Source organism: Dermacentor albipictus, chromosome 2 (genome assembly GCF_038994185.2).
Source record: "Dermacentor albipictus isolate Rhodes 1998 colony chromosome 2, USDA_Dalb.pri_finalv2, whole genome shotgun sequence".
In the NCBI taxonomy this organism is placed as follows: Eukaryota; Metazoa; Arthropoda; class Arachnida; order Ixodida; family Ixodidae; genus Dermacentor; species Dermacentor albipictus.
In genome coordinates this window covers 163,759,506-163,778,469 of record NC_091822.1, presented here as the reverse complement: position 1 = coordinate 163,778,469, position 18,964 = coordinate 163,759,506, and the positions used below count along the sequence as shown (strand labels likewise).

The following is an 18,964-nucleotide window of genomic DNA, read 5'->3' as shown; positions in this document are numbered from 1 at the left end:
ATTTTAGTGGACCTATTTAAGGGGCCCCGCAATGTACTTTTTAACTTCATTCTCTTCTTCTCTTTCACCAACCATTGAATAAACAGTGCAAGTTTCGCACTAGAAATTGTTTCGTCCTTGCCTGGTCGCCATGGTCTACCGGATGCGTGCAGCCCGCCGATAACACCACGCTACCCAATAGTAACGTCGGTCGAGCTTCGAATAAACAGGCGTCGGAACAATTCGGCAGCGGTGGGGTACGCTACCATGGAGAACGCAAGACTCCTCGCAGCCGCAGTTGTCGCAAGCAGGGCTGTCGGCCATTCCAATGCGGAAGGAAGAGGCGTTCGTGAATGACACGCCGAGCCATAGGCGGCACATAAATGTTTGCGCTCGTGGTAACCCTGATGAAAGACTGAATTGCAGACGTGGATCCATTCGGTGGAGACGTGCGCTGGTAAATTCACTCGTTTTCCACAGATTCTGTGTAAGCTCACGCGGGAAAAAGCCGAGCCTTGTGGCTGCACCTGTTCTCGGCAGTGGTATTGATAATAACATCATAATAGCGTCATAATAACATAATAAGGGCCGATCGTGGAACGTCATCGCCACTCTGATTTCCAAAAATTTCGCAGAGACCCAGAATCCACTAATTGCACGTTAGGTCTGTAGTTGAAAAGCGACAGCAGACACTGGAGAGCTACGTTTCAGTTACAAAAATGGATCATGACTGTTATCGTTCGTGACCAATAAACTTCAGAACGGCGCGGATAGCCGCGACTTCTGCAGCCGTCGCCTGTGTGAGACGTCTTGGACAGGATGGTGACAGCTTTCGCGGGAATCACAACAGCTCCAACAGAACTTTCGGGGGAAGCAGAACCTGTCTGCGTAAATCTGGATGCATTTTCTGTGCTTCTCGTGCAGTAATGAAAGTACGGTTTGTTTGAGGGCGAGAATGCCGGAAATGACCAGAAGGGCTTGGAGTGCGTGCAGGCCCCACAGCGGTTGAGATGGTCGTGCTGCAGCAGGGAAGTTCGACGGTAAAGTTCCATGGTTGGCGTCGATAATCCTGCTAAACGCTGAATATATTTAACGGGGAGAGGCGGGCTAGTTGGTGGTCGATATTGGATTGCATCATGTAACCGCGCCTGTGCTGTGTGTTTCTTTCCTCGCCCGTTGTCGTTTGCGCGGTTACATGATGCATTCCAATAAACGTTGAACGAGGTCGAGCGGCACGAAAGGAGGCGAGATGATGCGATGGAGATCGGGCGCTGAACTATGCTGAAGTTTTATTTGTCATTTCCAATAGGTGTCGTTCAAAGGGAAGATACAGGGCACCATACACTTCATTTTCATCTTTTGGCACTCATCTTTGGGCTGTGCTCTGTTGAACGCCAGCGGTCCGTGAGTTCCACGGCGCGGGTTTGGCGTCCCCTCGGGAGATGGCGCCATGCTGCGCGGCGCCTCCTTCAGGCGATTTTCTTCTAGCTGGGCAGAGTCTATATGCACCAGTGCATAGTATGGTGCGGTGTGGTTTGGTGGGGCGTCCCGTTGCGAACATGCACTACACCCATTTTAAGATTGTGGCTTGTATCATCTCCAACCAACCAGCCCTGCCCGTTGCCATTTCATGCTTACATCTATGTACTCTCGATTACGGGATGGATGGATGGATGGAAAACTTTATTTGGTCCTGCAAGTAGTGATAATTAATCACTAAGCGGACCGCTCCTACGTCGGGACCGGAAGGCCAAGCCTCACGGCCACGTTGTGAGCCTGCTGGACAGCCCAGAATTGTTCATCCAGGTCCGGGCTGCGAATTGCAGCCTCCCACCTGGGCGCATCCTTGATCACCGAGTCTTCAATTCTTTCGCAAGACCAGAGCATGTGTTCCAGCGTGGCTAAAGCACCGCAATCATGGCAATAAGGCTCTGTATACGTCTCCGGAGAAAGCATGTTCAGAACCAGCAATTTTTCAGATAGGAGACATGAGGACTCCAGGAGAGGTGTCTATCTATTATCACTCCTCGGAAGCGGCACGTCTTCTGGTTGGTGATTGGCTGTCTAATAAATCTGAGGACTTATGGTCTCATTACTTCGCGCGTGAAAGCGACGATAGAGCATCTCTAGGATGACGCATCCAGACCTCGTGCTCGAAGATAATCTGATCTTGATGCGGTTGCCTTCTAGAGTCTAGCGCGCAGCTAGGGATCGCATCACTCCTGATAACCAAATGCCTACATCGCATGCATAGGTCGAAACATGGACGGATTGCGGAAGAGAATTAACCATGTCGATGACCCCGAGGTTAAACAGCACGGGACGCTACGGTAGGTGTTATGTTGTGATGTCACACCAACAAAGGGTCTTATCATAATTATACAGCTACAAAGCTGTTTTACACGACCTTTGTAGCATTGTCATAGCACCCTTAAATGACAAGTTAAATGTTAGATTAGTATTTGCACTGGTACACATCGTCATGTTTGAAGCATGTTTGTCATATGACTAATGTGAAAAAAAATAAAAAGGTGATAGAAACGAAGCAAATAGCAAGTGAAAGGATAGTTGTTGCATAAAAGAGAAAAAAAAATCCTGATATCTGGAAGATATAAGCTCAGTAATTGAGTGAATGGTAACTGTCAGCAAAAGCGCGGGCTCATTAGCCTCATGTCCACTTCAGCAGCAAGGCGCTCAGCGCTATCCACCTTGTTTTTGAGCAGTGGATCAGCCTCTAAATTTTGTTCGCCGGCCGCGGTACCCTGCAAACTTTTCGAACAATCGCAACAATACTGTACGCGCCCTCGTTTCAAGAATGAGAATTGTTGTACCTCGCTAAGAAGTCGCCACTCACGTTGCTCGAATTATGTGGCGGCACAGATCACGAAATGAGAAAAGTACAACTAGGACAATGACAAAGTATTTTTGCGTGCGTAAAAAGCCATCGCGCAAGTTTTTACGAAACCCACCTCTCCACGGCAATATGCAATGAACTACAGCGAAGGCAAAGCGCTTGCCCCGTTTGTTACCTACAGTGTGCGGGCCGACTGTAACACTACTCGCATGCGAGAGAGAATGCGCTGAGTCATCGTCCTACCCGCCCCACCTTCCTATTCCCTCCGCGACACCCACTCAGTAGTTCGGTAAGCAAAAATATGTACAGAGCGCAACTATTCGCGGACTCGCCTGCCCTACCACGACCTTGTGGAATATGTATGCCCAACATTCTTACCGCTGTAAAGATTTCACACGTAATTGGAAAGCGCGGGTACGTCTGCATGACGTCAGCGTCATCCGGCAGTTTCCTCGAGCTGATTGGATCCTATAATTCGTGCGCACTTAATGGCCAGCTGTCCATTGCCGTGCGTGCCTCAAATGCCGTGTGCACGCAAATGAAAGGCGAGGCGTGACTGGTCGCTCCTCCACGATGTTGAACCTCGGAAGATGATGAGGCACCGAGGGGTATACATAAACCTATGCATTGTTGCAGGACCCGGCACGACACCTTTTACTAACGAGTCCCGGCGCGTAGAACGGACACCCACCTCACCGCACTCCGAGCGCCCACATTGCTTCCCCGTAGCCAAGGCGATCGTGCGTTCGTAGACGTCCTGCAGTGCAGTATCGGTTATGAAGTCACTCGAAAAACCCACAAGCGGTCGCACACAACACAGGTCACCCAAAATTGATTCCCCACAAACTTCCTCTGAAACCAGTGAAACTTTCCAAGTTTGCGGGATCGGGGCCACATGGACGCATCGCATTGCTTCCCTCCTCGCGGTCCTGGCAGCCAGCACGTTTACGGAGCCGCCACCACGGGAGAGCGGAAGGAAAGGAAAGGAGATGCGCAGGCGCTTGGAACGCCGACAAAGAGAGCTCGGTGCGAACGTAGACATGGCCGACGCGGGTCAAAGTGTAGTATCTGTTCTTCTGAGCTTAATATTTGATACGAGTTGCAATTTGGCGGAGTGCTTAAAGCTTGCTTCACCTCTTCCGCTGGTCGGCCCGGTATATCACTATCTTCGGGATCGGCCCACGTATGGGGAGAAATTCTCGATCTACCCGGATCGATAGACGGACGCATTTTTTTCACCAGAATCTAGCCATATACAGCTTCGCTGTACAAAGCTGTGAGAGACGTTACAGAAAGAGCGACTAGCACGAAAGATGAAGAAAGTCGTTCAGAAATGTAGCAGCCCTTTCCGGCTTAGTGCGCGACGGACAATGAAGCGCACAGGTTGCGCCTAACATAAGAATTCTTAATCGTAGCTCTAAAAAAATCAGAGTCTGCCCCGCAGCACCCATCTCAGCCCTTAACACTGCGCCTCGCCGAACGCTGACCAGAGCTCAATGCCAAACGAAGCAGAAGCGTCCAGTCACCCGCCTGGAGTCAAACTTTTCCGTTAGACTTAAATTAGCGCCGATATAAAGGGCAGCTGCATTTAGTGCGGCTCGGATTTAGTCGAAGCAATGCCGCCGCTTTTACGTCCATCGCGACCAGGAAAGCCGTGCGTTCGATCAAAAGGTAATAAAGAACTTGCTTCTCGAGAAAGCAGTACAAGACGTATTTGTCCTATGGTGCCGTTTCTACTGTCTCATCTTGTTTGTTTCTGTTACTTGCAATGACGAAAGAGTTCTTTTGCTTTCTTTCCCCTATCGAACGCTTAGCGAACCGCGACCACTGAGCTACGTGCGCAGTTGTTTCAACTTTCGAAAGTACCTTGCAGCTTTTGTAAGACAGGAGGGGTGCCTGCACAAGCCCTTGTAGTAACGCAGCAGAGGCCCTGCACGGCAAAGCAAGGTTTAGGTTTGGAGGCAATGACGAATAGCCCGCTGTCTCGAGAGTGTGACCCTGTGACACCGACGCGACACCGATATCCGCGGAAAAGGCTCTCCGATATCCTTAACCAGGTTCTCTCTCTTTCCAGGTCTCTCTCTCTCTCTCTCTCTCTCTCTCTCTCTCTCGCTCGCTCGCTCGCTCTCTCTCTCTCTCTCTCTATCTCTCTCTCTTGTTTTTCTTATTTAGTTCTTTTTCTGCTGTTATGCTTTTAGCCCTCCAAAGTCATGAACAAACCATGCAAAGAATAAATTCCAAGCTTTACTTCCGTTGTATAAACGGTAAACGATCGCGTTGATAAAGAAGCAACGGAATTCTATTTTTTTCCCGACATTTGCAGCCTTTGCCAAAAGAAATCAACGTACTTCGCGTATGCCTGTGGCTGACTGTTACATGCCTAGACGGCCCCGTGACCCATCCGTATTGGCGTTCGCAGGAAGAGTACAAACTTTCTGACCCTGCGAAGCTGTGTTTTTTCTAATTAACTAAAGTCGCTTATTTAGGGTTGCGTAAAACTTATTGATTAAAGAAGCATCGTGATCTACCCCCCTCCCCCCTTTAAGCGAAAGCAACCATAAACGTGAAAACGTTATTCTAGAAGATTTTTCGTTTTACGTGAACCCAAAAAAATCTGAGCACACAGGCGTTTCTACAATCCTCGAGCACGGCTGACAGTCGAACCCGCGACAACGTGCTTAGGGAGAGAACGATCAACTTAGCGACGGAGTCACAGTGACGGCTCACTCAACATTCGCTCAATGATAAGCATATACAGGCATTATGTCAACTGTCCCATGAGCCATAAACACAGCTGTGGATTGATAGCTGCATTTGCGCCGTCCCCGTGTCGCAGTGCGACTTCCATGTTTAAACAGAAGGCGTGGGATCACATTCATAAAGTTTATGTTAAGATTCTTGCAGTAATTAATGCGCTATGTAGAACGTAACGCGGAAGGGCACTATGAAATGTTTACTCACCAACCGCCATTTATTCACTTTTTACGAAGATTTATCCCCTCTCCTCCATCCCACCCCATGTAGGGTAGCAAACTAGAATTTTCGTTCTAGGTGACTTCCCTGCCTTTCTCTGTCCATCCATCCGTCCGTCTGTCTGTCCGTCTGTCCGTCCGTCTGTCCGTCCGTCTGTCCGTCTGTCTGTGTCTTGAATATGTTCTCCCAATGTGAATTAATTGCTGTTAGTCTCCGCTCCCTGTGTTCGCATGAGATTAAACTCTTTCCTACGTCCTTGTTAAAGCAGTTACTACACCCTTCAGCACCAACTGTTCGCTCTCTTCAATCCTGGCGCCAACGTTCCTACAATCTCCCCAAGTGGTTTCAAGGAGAATGACGAAAAGGTCAAAGGACGTGAGAACGCGAGCGAGGAGGTGTCAACACGCACGCAGAGGTCAAGGGGCGCGGATTAGTTGGCCAACGTCTAGATTAATGCCTTGGCTCCCAGACAGCGTTCCCTCGAGAAACAAATAAAAATTTCAGTGCTTCTGTCGTTACTCAGCCTCCAGTAGAGTCACCACGTGGTTCGGAATACAAAGGAGGGATTAGAAATGACCCAGACCTCATTCGTCCTGCAGCCAAAGCTAAAGGAAACTCGTGACTGGATGCGCAAGCAGACGGCGAGATTCGGAAATTCGCACGCCCCACGTGACGTCACAGAGAATACGGCCAACTGACGGCGCGTCTGGTGGCGAATAGCCTGTTGCTTCGTGGCTGGCTGCAGTTCTCTTTCGCGAAGACTACAACAATGCGAGCCGACAGAACTGTGAGAACTGTGCTACGCCGTCATGAACAGTGAGCGCGCCGCATGTATTTGCGAAAGCGATTGCTGATTCCGGACTGCTGAGAATCCCGCCTTATCTTTAGCCTATGATATACCATCATCTCGATAGTTGCACTTATGAAGGTTGATGAGCTCGAATACGAAGATGAGCGCCGAGGTTTAGGAACGACTAAACAGGACGAAGGTGTTTATATTTCAGTACTTGTTTTCGAGTTCGTGCTCATGCATCTTGATCAGTAACTTGTGAGAAAACTAATAAAAATAAAAATAATAAATCTAAGGATTTTACCTGTCAAAACCACGATTATAAGGCATGCCGTTGTACGGGACTTCCCATTAATTTTGACCACCTGGGGTTCTTTCACGTGTAGTAGTAGTAGTAGTAGTAGTAGTAGTAGTAGTAGTAGTAGTAGTAGTAGTAGTAGTAGTAGTAGTAGTAGTAGTAGTAGTAGTAGTAGTAGTAATAGTAGTAATAGTAGTAGTAGTAGTAGTAGTAGTAGTAGTAGTAGTAGTAGTAGTAGTAGTAGTAGTAGTAGTAGTAGTGTAGTAGTAGTAGTAGTATAGAACCTTATTTGTTATTAGGTAATGAAGTCCCAGTGGTTGGAGCCCTAAGGCCAGAGCCCCATTTGCTGCTGCTATCCGGCTGGCCCGGTCAATCAGGTATGGCTGGTCGTCCAAGGCTGTGCTGGGAGGAGCGGCTTCCCACTGGGATGGGGAGGCGTCGGGTATTGCAGGAAGGCGGGGTGGTTTGGACCGTTCCCACGTAGAATGGTAGAGGATTGTACGTCCTCCACAGAAAGGACATTTGTCGGGATACTGGGTAGGGTAAAAGGTGTGGCTGAGAGCAAGGCTGGTGAACGTATTAGTGTGGATCTTGCGCCAAGCGGCTGCATCTGCACGGTTTAGTTCCACGTGTTGTGGAAAGAACGTCCTACGGTATAGTCTGTAGTGATGCAGCATATGCGCGTGTGTAAGTGGTATCTTTTCCAGATGGTCTGGGTTGGACTGGCCTTCCCCCGGCGCCTGGAGGATGAGGCCTCGGGCTGTCGCATGAACGCGTTCATTGCCAGGACAGACGCATGCGCAGGTGTCCAAACTAGGTGAACTAGTTGGATATGTTGGAATAATTTAATAATTTAGTAATTAGATTTAGATTAGATTATTTAATTTGAATAATTTAGATGCTGCGCACAGGAGAGAAATAGGCCTGTAATTACTCGCAGCAGTTTTTACTCTTGACATAAAAAGACGGGAACAACCTGCGCTGTTTTCCAAGCCTTTGGGAATGTGTTCGTCTTTAAAGCAGAATTAAAAATGCAAGTAAGCACTGGAACAAGCAAGGACCCACACGTCTTAATTGAAGCAGGTGTAATGTCATCAAGACCAGACGAAAAATACGGTTTTAAGCGTTTGATGCTCTTAAAGGCAAGTTCACCTGAGACCAATAGACTTGAATGCAGGGAAGGGTGATAGGAAGCTTACTAACTCCATCCCTGTACCCTTCACTGTACAGAGGCCCCAAGTGTAGGGCGAAGGCGCCCGCGGCATCTGGAACAGGTTGGTTGTCGCCACTAAGTATAGATATTTCGCATTGTTGGATGGCTGTTCATGAACGTGCCTCCAAAGACAGAATTTTTAGAAGTACTAGCTTCCCCGTTATTGTTGTTGTTGTTATTATTATTATTATTAGTAGTAGTAGTAGTAGTAGTAGTAGTAGTAGTAGTAGTAGTAGTAGTAGTAGTAGTAGTAGTAGTAGTAGTAGTAGTAGTAGTAGTAGTAGTAGTAGTAGTAAAATATACAGAAAATTACAATTAAAAACTCGGTACCCTTCCACTCTGTGAAGAAGGGTGACCAGCAAAGCTGCGCATGTGGGCCCCTTAGTGGCGAACTGCACCTCCACCGCGGGTCGGCCTGGCATTGCACTATCTTCGGGATCGGCCCACGTACGGGGAGTGCTTCACGCCTCCTTCACCTCCACCACCGATCGGCCCGGGATTGCGATATCTTCGAGATTTCTATTTCTACACGCGGACACGATAGTGGGGAAAGTAGTCCTTAACGGCTTCTCTGTAAAAAGTCAAGGGCGCTTAGACAACCCTACGTGAATGAATGCGAAGGCGTCGCGAAGGCTTCCCAATGACGACTCGTTTTACGAAACTTAATGGTATTATTTGCACGTTGACTTGTGTCATTAATCGCATCACGTGATTCGGCCTCGTTCGCTTATTTGCGTGGACGTCAGAAGGAACCGGGTACATGTACTGACCGAGAAGTCGAAGTCGAAGTTTCGTCCATCGGACCGTACGACAGAACTCACCAAAATCACCGCGCCTACTGTGCCGTCAGTACCTTGGCAGAGGGAAGAGCAGTCTGGGAACGCCGGCATGATGAACGGCATCGGAGCCAGCTGTGAAAGACGACGACGACGAAAGCGGGAGCAGTGACACAAGCGCGTCTCTGCGAACACGTGACTTTTTGCATCATTTCCGGCCACGCCGCTGGATTTTCCGCCTCCTAAGCCATACAATGCGTTCGCGTTTAGAAAAAGACAAACGTTTTTTACGATTGCTACTAGCCTGATATGAAACCGGCCTCTCCAACGATGCAAACGCATTATAAATCCCCACAGGGGCTTAATTTTTTTTCAAATGCCTTTCGGTTTCGAGTCTGCCGAAACTTACGCTCATCGAACCCGCCGTGGCTTCTCAATGTCTATGGTGTTGAGCTGCTGAACACGAGGTCGCGGGATCAAATCCCGGCCACGGCGGCCGCATTTCGATGGGAGGCGAAATGGGATAGCACACGTGTACTTAGGTTTAGGTGCACGTTAAAAAACCCCAGGTGGTCAAAATTTCCGGAGTACTCCACTATGGCGTGCCTCACATGGTGGAAGTGGTTTTGGCACGTAAAACCCCACAATTTAATTTTTACGCTCATCGAGCGTCACGTTCTCCGATTACAGCCGTGGTCTGCGCACCGCTGGACGAGAGCGACTTTAGACGGCGCCATAGTTTGGCGCGTGTTTTGCTCTTTGTTACTGCCGTGCGGCGGTATTGCTAAAGGTCTGGGCTGAAAATGCATTTACCATGGCCTCATGCAGCCGCATAGCTATGCGTTGGTTCTAGCTTTACCGTTCGTAGACTGCGGGTACATTTCTGCCTAATTACAATTAAAAACACGGTACCCTTCCACTCTGTGAAGAAGAATGACCAGCGAAACTGCGTATGTGCGCCCCTTAATGGCGAACTGCACCTCCGCCGCGGGTCGGCCTGGCATTTCACTATCTTCGGGATCGGCCCACGTACGCGGAATGCTTCACGCCTCCTTCACCTCCACCGCCGCTCGGCCCGGGATTGCGCTATCTTCGATATTTCTTTTTCTACACGCGGACACGATAGTGGGGAAAGCAGCCCTTAACGCAACGTTTGAGCAAGCGCCCTACGCGGGGCCGCGATGGGCTCGTGTTTCGTCATCAACTGCGTGCAATTAGGAATGTCGGGCAGGTCTGGAACGCTTCGGTTGCCTCGTTCGCCGGTAGTCATCGTACGGAGCGGACGATGACTGCGCCAACACGCTGCTGCGCGGCGCAAGGCAGGTTTCCATCATTTCATCGTCCCCGCTGCGTCTATCATCTTTCGCTGGGAGGAACGTCCTCCTTTCGGCCTGTATCTGCTGAAATGACCCCTTTCACTGTATAGCGCCCTTTCTAGGTGCTGTAACAACGAGCGCACGGCAGTAACCAAGCAGACAAGGACAGAAGTGTGCTGTTACGAGTTGTTAGGTAGTACCGTTTTCTTTTTAACCTTTTGCCGGACAACCAGCTTGCTGCCAAAAGTGTATAGGCCAAAATTCTCGCGGCTTCAGGGCTCCCCTTAAAGCCACGAGAAAGAATTTCGTTTCCTTTATTTTGTATAATCTCCAGTGCGGAGGTTCATCGAGGTAAACGCGCTCTTTATATACGGTCGTAGGGGCCACGCGTAGCAGTGCCCCGTGCCTTCGACCGCAGCCCTGTCGCACGCCTTCGCAATAGGTGTGTGGTGGCGAGAGGCGTGTCCGAAACAAATTGTGCTATCCAGGTGAAATGAAATGCGAACACGACAAAACAGACTTGGCGACCAAACAGACTTGACAACGTTTTTCTTTTGCTCTTTTGTGCGGCCCGATCCCGTAGGCTGTGGCTAGAAAGTACAACGGGGCGTCACATTTCGCAAGTCCCCCGACGTTTCTGAGCAGGCGCTAGTATGAGCGGGTGCGAGAGTGAAAATCTGGGGGCTTTTGCTCCTTGAGTATCTATCTACCTTTGCCTATGCGCTACGGAAGAGAAGTTTATTTGCTCGTGTTGCATGCGTTTATCCCCAGGCGTGCCGGCATCGCGGAGTGGAGTCGAGTTTGTTTACGCTCCGATACTGGCTGCCAGTGCCGTGAAGCAGGTGAAGCAGTGAGCACGGACGCCCCCATTTGGCGATCGCTGTGTCTGAAGGTACATCGGACGTACGCGACTCCCAGAAGCTGAAGGTACGTCGGACAGACTTTCTAGCGCCTGTAGCGCTGGGGCTGAGTAAGTCATGCCGGATTATTAGCCCCGAGAATTAGGAGTGGCGCCCTCTCGCGAGTGACGTCACGGCCAGGACGCCACTCGCACCGGCTCGCTCGGCTGCCGCGCGCGCTCGTTCCCTTCGTGTATGCTTGGGGTATGGGTGGCTCGAGCCATACGTATTGAAGAATACGTCGGCTTCTTTCAGCTGCCATACCTTAACCACAGTTTCTTCTTCAAAAGCGTGTGAGTCGAGAAACTTTGCGGCTTGGATATCGCAAGCTAAGTAGCGTTAAAGGGGTCTACTAGGTTTTCCAATGCATATATGCGCCGTGTCTATCGGTAAATTTTGACTAAAAAAAGAATATCTGCAAATTCAACGCGCGAAGTTGTGTATGATGCTTCGCTAAACACTTAACATTCCTTTAGTATTTAGCTATGAGAGGCATTGCATTTTACGTGGAAGAAAAATTTGGTGATTGGCATCAACATGTTATCTGATTTTAGAAAGACACTGCCCAGCGAAGCTCTCATCATGATTCCTATTACTCTGGTGTGTTGTTCTATTCAAATATGGCCATTCATTAATGCGTAAAAAAAATAGTTAGGCGCGCATTTCTTATGAAAAAGTTTGCTGCTACTTTCATCCCCCTCTGAAACAGGCCTCCAAAAAACGATTTGCTAATGGCTGCTAACACGACGGCGCGTCATGTAGAGTATTTACATAGTTAATTCACAAACACCATAGTAGCAAGCACCTGAGAGAAAAGTTTCGTTGTTAAGATCGAGAGCCACTCAATTGAAAGTGATGAAATGTTTCATAGTGGCCCTCAGTAGCCTTTATCGACAATATGGCACACCCCCGATCACGTAACGGTAGCATTCGTCTGTCCGTATGGCGAGGCACGCTATGTTCGCGAAACCCATCAGTTCACTACAACTTCGAATTAAAACCATAAAGCATTTTTTTACAGCGCCAACTAGAATGGCTAAAGTATTCTCGAGCTACTACACCGCAGCTTAGATTTCCTGTATACAAAAGGAAAATTCAAGCACCTTCTGTCTCACCATGTCTCGATCCAGCGTTATTCAATTATACAAACGGATAACTATTCGCTTCGTCGGTACATAAAAGAGAACCTTGCAGGCAAATTAAGTTTGTTCCAATCCAATCGCAAACATTCATAAAGAAAGCACCACAAGCCTTGCATATACTTTCACTTCATTTCTGACCCTCCACCGGGGGAATTTCGATATCTTCAATATGTCCCATACTACTAATCATTGACGCTTCGACTTCTTTCTGGCTGCAGCTATGCGGTCCAGCAGGCATACTTCACTAAAACAATTGGGCCGAGCAGCCTGTGTCAGTTCGCCAAACAGATTCGTCATGTATATTCCTCAAGCAGCAAGAACCAGTAAATTTCTCAAGTGAGTTTGATTTGATTTATTAATTTCCATTTACACACAAACATGTACAGAGGAGTGGTAAGTGGAGGTGGATGAGGGAAAAAAGTCGCACAGACGCAGCTTGAGGCAACCTCACCCCCTTAGGTACAATATGGCTGCACGGGGTAACACATCAAGCGCCATATAAATTACATTTATATAGTGGCCATAAAACATTGCAGTTATACAATATATGAAAGAACAGTGAAATATTTCCCCAATAACAATGCAAAACACACTGCGGCATTGAAATAAATAAATGATATACACTTGGTAATATAGACAAAAAAAGAGGAACTTCACTTACATTATTAATCATTAACAAACGCGCCCTAAGGAGGTGAGTTGAACGTGTAGCACGGAAAAGGAAATATATATTGGTACATTCCTATTTGTACTCTGTAAATAGCTGTAAGCCTTCATTAACTTTACTTCAAATTTCCGCCGCTTAAAAAAAATAAACACGTGAAGAACCGCCTAATGTTGACAAGCAGTTAAAGAAGCAAGTGAGGCGTGTAGAATCTAAGCTCCAGTATTAGTTAAGTCCCCGTGCTACTTCCAAGCGTTTCTGTGAGGAAATGCAAAAATTCGATATTATACCATGAACTACTTGTCGTTAGCAAACCTATTTTAGCGGAATAAAGTCACCGTAACTGCTGTAGAAGTCATATATAGCCAGCTTTGTGACATACTTGTTGCACCGCGGCAGGTATGGTATCATAACTCGATTCCTATAGGCTATGCCTTTGCGATTGTCTATCCGCGCATGAAAAACCTGCAATGGGCTGGTCTGCGTCGCTTCGGCTGGCACTGTAGCGTTGCCTTCGAGAGCTGCATTGTTGTCTAAGAAATTAGCTCTTTCAATAAATGTTCGCAAAGGAAGTCGTCGTAAAAATATATTTGAGACGACTACCATAAGTATACAAGCAGAGAGAACGAGGGCGAACAAACGAAAACACCACAGAAAGCGCCCGGACAACGCCCGAACTGTAGCAGACGACAGGCGCGAGTCCGTGCCCTGACGTCACGCGAGCGGCGCTCGCAGCGCCGCCCGTGTTCGTTCTCGGGGCTAATAGCATTCTCCTGCCTTATGGTGCTCTACCTTCAAAAAAACATCACTGATTTTCCCGAGGGGAGCAGTAGGGCCCGTAGTAGAGGCCGCGGGCCTGCTTTCCTGGACCAGTGTCTTCTTTCTTGGCAGGCTTTTCGTGTGCTGCTGTTCGCGACTTTTCAGGGGTATTTTTTTAGTGGTCCCCTTTGACAGAAATAAACGTACAGTGCCTTAGCAACCGTAGCAAACGCGGTTGAACGCAGTTGCATGAAACGCCGCAGGTGACGCCTTGATGTCACGCCGTGAAGATTATTGTCTTTGCGTCTAGTCACGTCTTGAGAACACCACCCCTAATAATAATAATAATAATAATAATAATAATAATAATAATAATAATAATAATAATAATAATAATAATAATAATAATAATAATAATAAATGAAAGAAATCAATCAAAATGCATCGTTTTGAGTCGATCGTTATACTGGAATCGTTTGTCAACATCACATGGACTCACGAGCAGGAGGCATTGCCACATACACAAATGGCAAAATGTATGCCCAGCCATGCACCCTTGACTCGCAGAAGGACAATCCCACCTACAGTGGCGATGTATGTGCCGTACAAGAAAAAGACGGAACTGTGATACCCGCTGGGTATACATCTTTTGGCACCCCCAATGTCATAGCGAGAAGTTCGTGACCGCGCACTTTGTATGGGTTAGCCGTGATGACACCACCCCTGTTACCATCCTTGGAGACATCAATGTGGACAGTGACAGAACCAGACAAGAAATGGTTTTCAGTTCGACCAGACAGAAACTGGTTCACTCAGTTCGTGCTAGAAGAGTTTGAAGTGCCACACCAATCCTTGAAAAAGACAAGTCCACTTGTCGAAACCCTGGCTCCAGCTTTGACCTTGTTCTCGTTTCGCTCAACGCCAATCCAAGTCACTCAGCCACTCAACAACGGTCCCGTATACATTTAACTTTGGCCAACTTTCTGCCTAAGGCTGTAACCGAACCTGTCACCGTATGTCACAGTAATCACGAAGCTATCGTCAGTCCTATAATAATGATGCAAAAAAGTACATGCGCGCTTTTTCTAATGATGCCTGATCTGCTATAGCTTCGCTGGTCGCCCACCTTCACAGACTGGAACGGTTCCCGATATTTTGGAGAAAGCGGCGCAGAAGCAAAGATTGATTGATTGATTGATTGATTGATTGATTGATTGATTGATTGATTGATTGATTGATTGATTGATTGATTGATTGATTGATTGATTGATTGATTGATTGATTGATTGATTGATTGATGCTCGATTGATTCGGCCTCGCCGCACGCTTAGCAGGCCGACGATGGATCCAGGCCATCGCTGTACCTCCTGGATGCCGTCTAGGAAAGACGTCTCCTGCCTTGTGAGGCCGCGGTCAGAAAGGGGACGCGGGCGTCGACCACTGGCAACGCGCACATGCGGGTGAAGGTGCCGCCGCAGCCTGTGAGTCGAAGGCCGCTACAGCGGTGCCGACAGGTACAGCGGCGTGGTGTGCTGCCTTTGCCAGGGCGTCAGCCTCCTCGTTGTCCTGGACGCCGACGGTAGAAGGGAGCCACTGCAGCGACAGCTTCAAGCATGGCCGTGTTACCGTGAACAGAGTGTCATAACGATGGCAAGAGCGATGGTTCTCTTGTGATGAGTATGCCACCGCTTTGGAAGGAGAACCAGTACGGAACAGAAGTTGGGAAAAAAAACGTAGGTTTCTATACTTTTCAGAAATAAAACACTGTCCACCGATATTATCCTACTATTTATCCTACTACTACTAGTGCTGTCATGATTAAGAAAAAAGAAAGATGCTTAATGTTGTAATTGTTAAGAATGCTAATTAAGCTTAATAATTCTCGCAAGCGCTAACGAAAACGCTGATATAAATAGAGACTATTACTTAGAGCAGGTGAGGGGGCTCCTAGTTGTGGCTTCCAAGCAGTGTTGCGCTTGAGAATTCGGCTCCGAAGCAAGGCATGGTTCATTTTGTAGATTTTCAGGTTTTACGATGCTATAACTTGCCTGAAGAGTTTGTAGACATCCATAGAGAATTCCCTTTCTCTATGAGACATCCTTCAGATGTTGTATTCGCGAACAGCTGAGCTACTGCTTAACAGCATTTTAACACCTAGATTTGATGTGACAAGGGGAGTGGGGCAGGGCTGTCCATTATCACCCATATTGTTTGTGCTTGCGATTGACCCGTTGTTAAGGCGTTTTAGCGAGAGCCCGCTCGTAAGAGCTCTTCCTATGCCGGGAACAGGGGGCATAAAAGTATCAGCGTATGCAGATGACATCACTTTGTTTGTACGAGATGGGGACAGTCTTGTAGAGGTATTTCGTATTTACAGTCAATATGCTTAAATATCAGGGGGCAAAATAAATATGAGGGAATGTGAAGCATTAAACTTAGGTCGCGCTGAGATAACACTACCAGGGGACATTAAACAGACCGAGCATATGCAAATACTAGGTATCAAATTTTGTACAACTGGTGTTTCACTTCACACGTGGCGAGACATTGTTCGCTCCATTAAGGAACAGTCGGAAGCAGTGACTGCGTCACCACTGCCACTGGCAGAAATGACTTTCTTCATTAAGAACGTATTGTGCAGTAAGCTGTGGTTTGCTGCAAGGGTATAGCTCTCCCGCCGTCACCAACAGTACTATAGTATTAAGCTAACTTATTTTCTCATGGTACAGGCTAAACAAGTCGCAATACGTAGCGCAGCAATTTTTGCGTCTGCCGAAATCCATCGGAGGATGGAGCTTGTCATGCATAGTTACATTCGGTAGGCTGTCGTGCACTAAGAGTATATGTGATCTACTTGATGATGATGAGTACCCTGGTAGGCCACTGCTCCTTTGGCTGGGCCATTACCATCAAACGCTTATGCCGCAGAGTACAGGCAACTTGCTTCCGACGGCGGTAACACCAGCACCGCAGTATGCGGCTGCTGCGCGCTTGCAAAACCAGCTTGTACAACTAAGAAATACAAAGTGGCGTGCGACACCAGTTTCCAGGCTTTGTGAAATGTTGTGTGAGACAGCTGTACTTCCAGGGACAGCTACTACACAGACATGGACAGCCGTGCTTTCACCTGGTTTGCCCTCTCAAGTGAAGGATTTTCATTGGCAATATCAGTGGGGCGTTCTACCTACAAGAGACAGGCTTGAACGCTGGCATATGGTAGCGAATGATAGATGCATATAGTGCGCACAAACAGAGACCAACGCGCATGTAGTAAAGGACTGCGTTGTAGCACGCACCTTCTGGAAGCTAGTTGCAAGAATGTTTGGAATATCCATCGTGCGGCCACCACACCGCCGAGATCGGTTTGCGAGTCTCGTCTACTACAGCGCTAGCTACGTTTTGTGGTGCTTCCGCCATATCGCAGAACGATCTCGGCAGTCAAACAGGGCAATGTACCCCAGAATGCGAAAACTGCGGGTTACAGTATGGGATCATCTTGAAGAACAGTTGTTCAAACTCGGTGAAGCCGAGTTACTTCGCCGCTGGTCTACGTGGTACACAACCGTCTCCCGAGGCAAAGTGCTTCTACAGCCAGAATAATGCTCAATTCTGTTGCGTGAGTTGAGACTGTATTTGTGTGTGCACCGGGTATCCTTCATAAATTCTAGGCTGACAATAATGCTTTTCCGTGGACACTGTAATGAGTTTCGTTCTTGTTGTTGTTGTTGTGTGGCAAAGCCAGTGTCAAACAGACACCATTTATTATTTCATTTGCTAATCGGTTTTGTTTACATCAAGTATGATGTATTACATGTGCTGTACCTTATATTGCACTTTTCGTTCATACCACAGTTGTAAGCGTGCCTACGGGTGAATAGATTTTTTCTCAGCTTGCAACCACGCTCTCCCGGTGGGTTCGCGTTCCCATCAGTGTCTGTCCGCTGCCGGCTGTTCGCCCTGCGATTTCGGCTCCACCTGTTACAGCGTGAGCAGTGTCCCGTGCGTGAACTAGCTTGCTATTAACGCGATAGCGTTAAGGAGCTCGTGTCGCAGAAAAGCCGGTGTCGTTGGCGTCGGTGTCGGTGTCGGCGTTGGCGGCGTTGGCCGTGAGCGATAAATCCCAGCAGGCCCTTCATGAATAAAAAACAACTTGCAGGATGGGCTGGGTGGGAATCGAACCAGGCTCTCCGGAGTGTGAGACGGAGGCGCTACCACTGAGCCACGAGTTCCATGCTTCAAAGCGGTACAAACGCGCCTCTAGTGAATGCGGTGTTGCCTTAGAAACGAGCTCTTCTAAGGCTCAGGCGTGCGTCGCTTGCTCAGGCGCACATTTCGTTGCCGCGCCGAACGCTGTGTTGCTCGACGCTCACCGCGTCCGATGCGGAGCGCGTAGTCGCTGCGCCGAAGCCCATTGTCTCACATCCCTTGGCGGGTCGACGGGAACGCTGTCGCGTTCCACTCTTGAAGGCGAAGCTTAAGCATCCTCCAGTTTTTTCATTGGCGCAAGAATTCGTTGCGTCTTGTCGGGCATGCACTTAAATCGCGGACCACAAGTGTTAAACGCATCTGCATTTTACTCTTCGGCCGTGGCATTTTGTCACCACCTACAAGAGGTATGTCCTGATGTAGAGGTTCTCGAAAACCGTGTTGTAGGTGCTGTGTCAGCCTTACTGCTTCCTCAAGTTCCCCCAGCGCGCCTCGCACGTTCCAATAATGTGTCGTGGGATGCGATAACGGCGTCATTTCTGCCTGGCCACCTACGCGACTTCATGCGGCGTCTAGGGTGGCAAGTGCTTCCAACTCGTGACAGGTTAGAGCGGCGGGGCGTATAGTCCCATCTTCGCAGTGTCCAAATTGCCCCCTTCAGGAACCCAATAAACATCTGCTGCTGCAATGCGTCGTTGCCAGAGTTCTTTTGGAGAGCCATGCATACTGGTTTTTGTGGCCTTGGAGTTAACCACTTTATTGCATCTGGTCGCTGCTCACGTGGCCGCTTCGCGCGACCTTTAATTGCTGCGGGGGCCTTCTGTCTGTGGCGTAACCGGTGCGAGGCAGTTGCCGCGGGACATTGTCGCCGCGCTCTGTTTCCACTTCTGGGGAGGCTCTACTCTGAGCTACTGTCGTTTCCGTCAGAGGAGTTGCTTCTTCCTTGGCGAAGAAGAGTTCCTTCGACAGTGGTCATGCCGCTTCCTGTCGTTGGCTGATGGACGCGTATGGCTGAATTTTGGACCAGCCTGGTTCTTGTAGCCGGGCCATCTGAAGTGTTCATTGAATGTCCTTAGAATGTAGGTGCCCGTGATT

At 48.5% G+C, this 18,964-nt stretch overlaps 1 pseudogene; it reads left to right on the top strand.

Annotated features, from left to right (window-relative positions):
* Nucleotides 1-3,873: 3,873 nt before the first annotated feature.
* On the top strand, nt 3,874-4,021 carry LOC139056479 (U2 spliceosomal RNA; annotated as a pseudogene).
* Nucleotides 4,022-18,964: the final 14,943 nt, after the last annotated feature.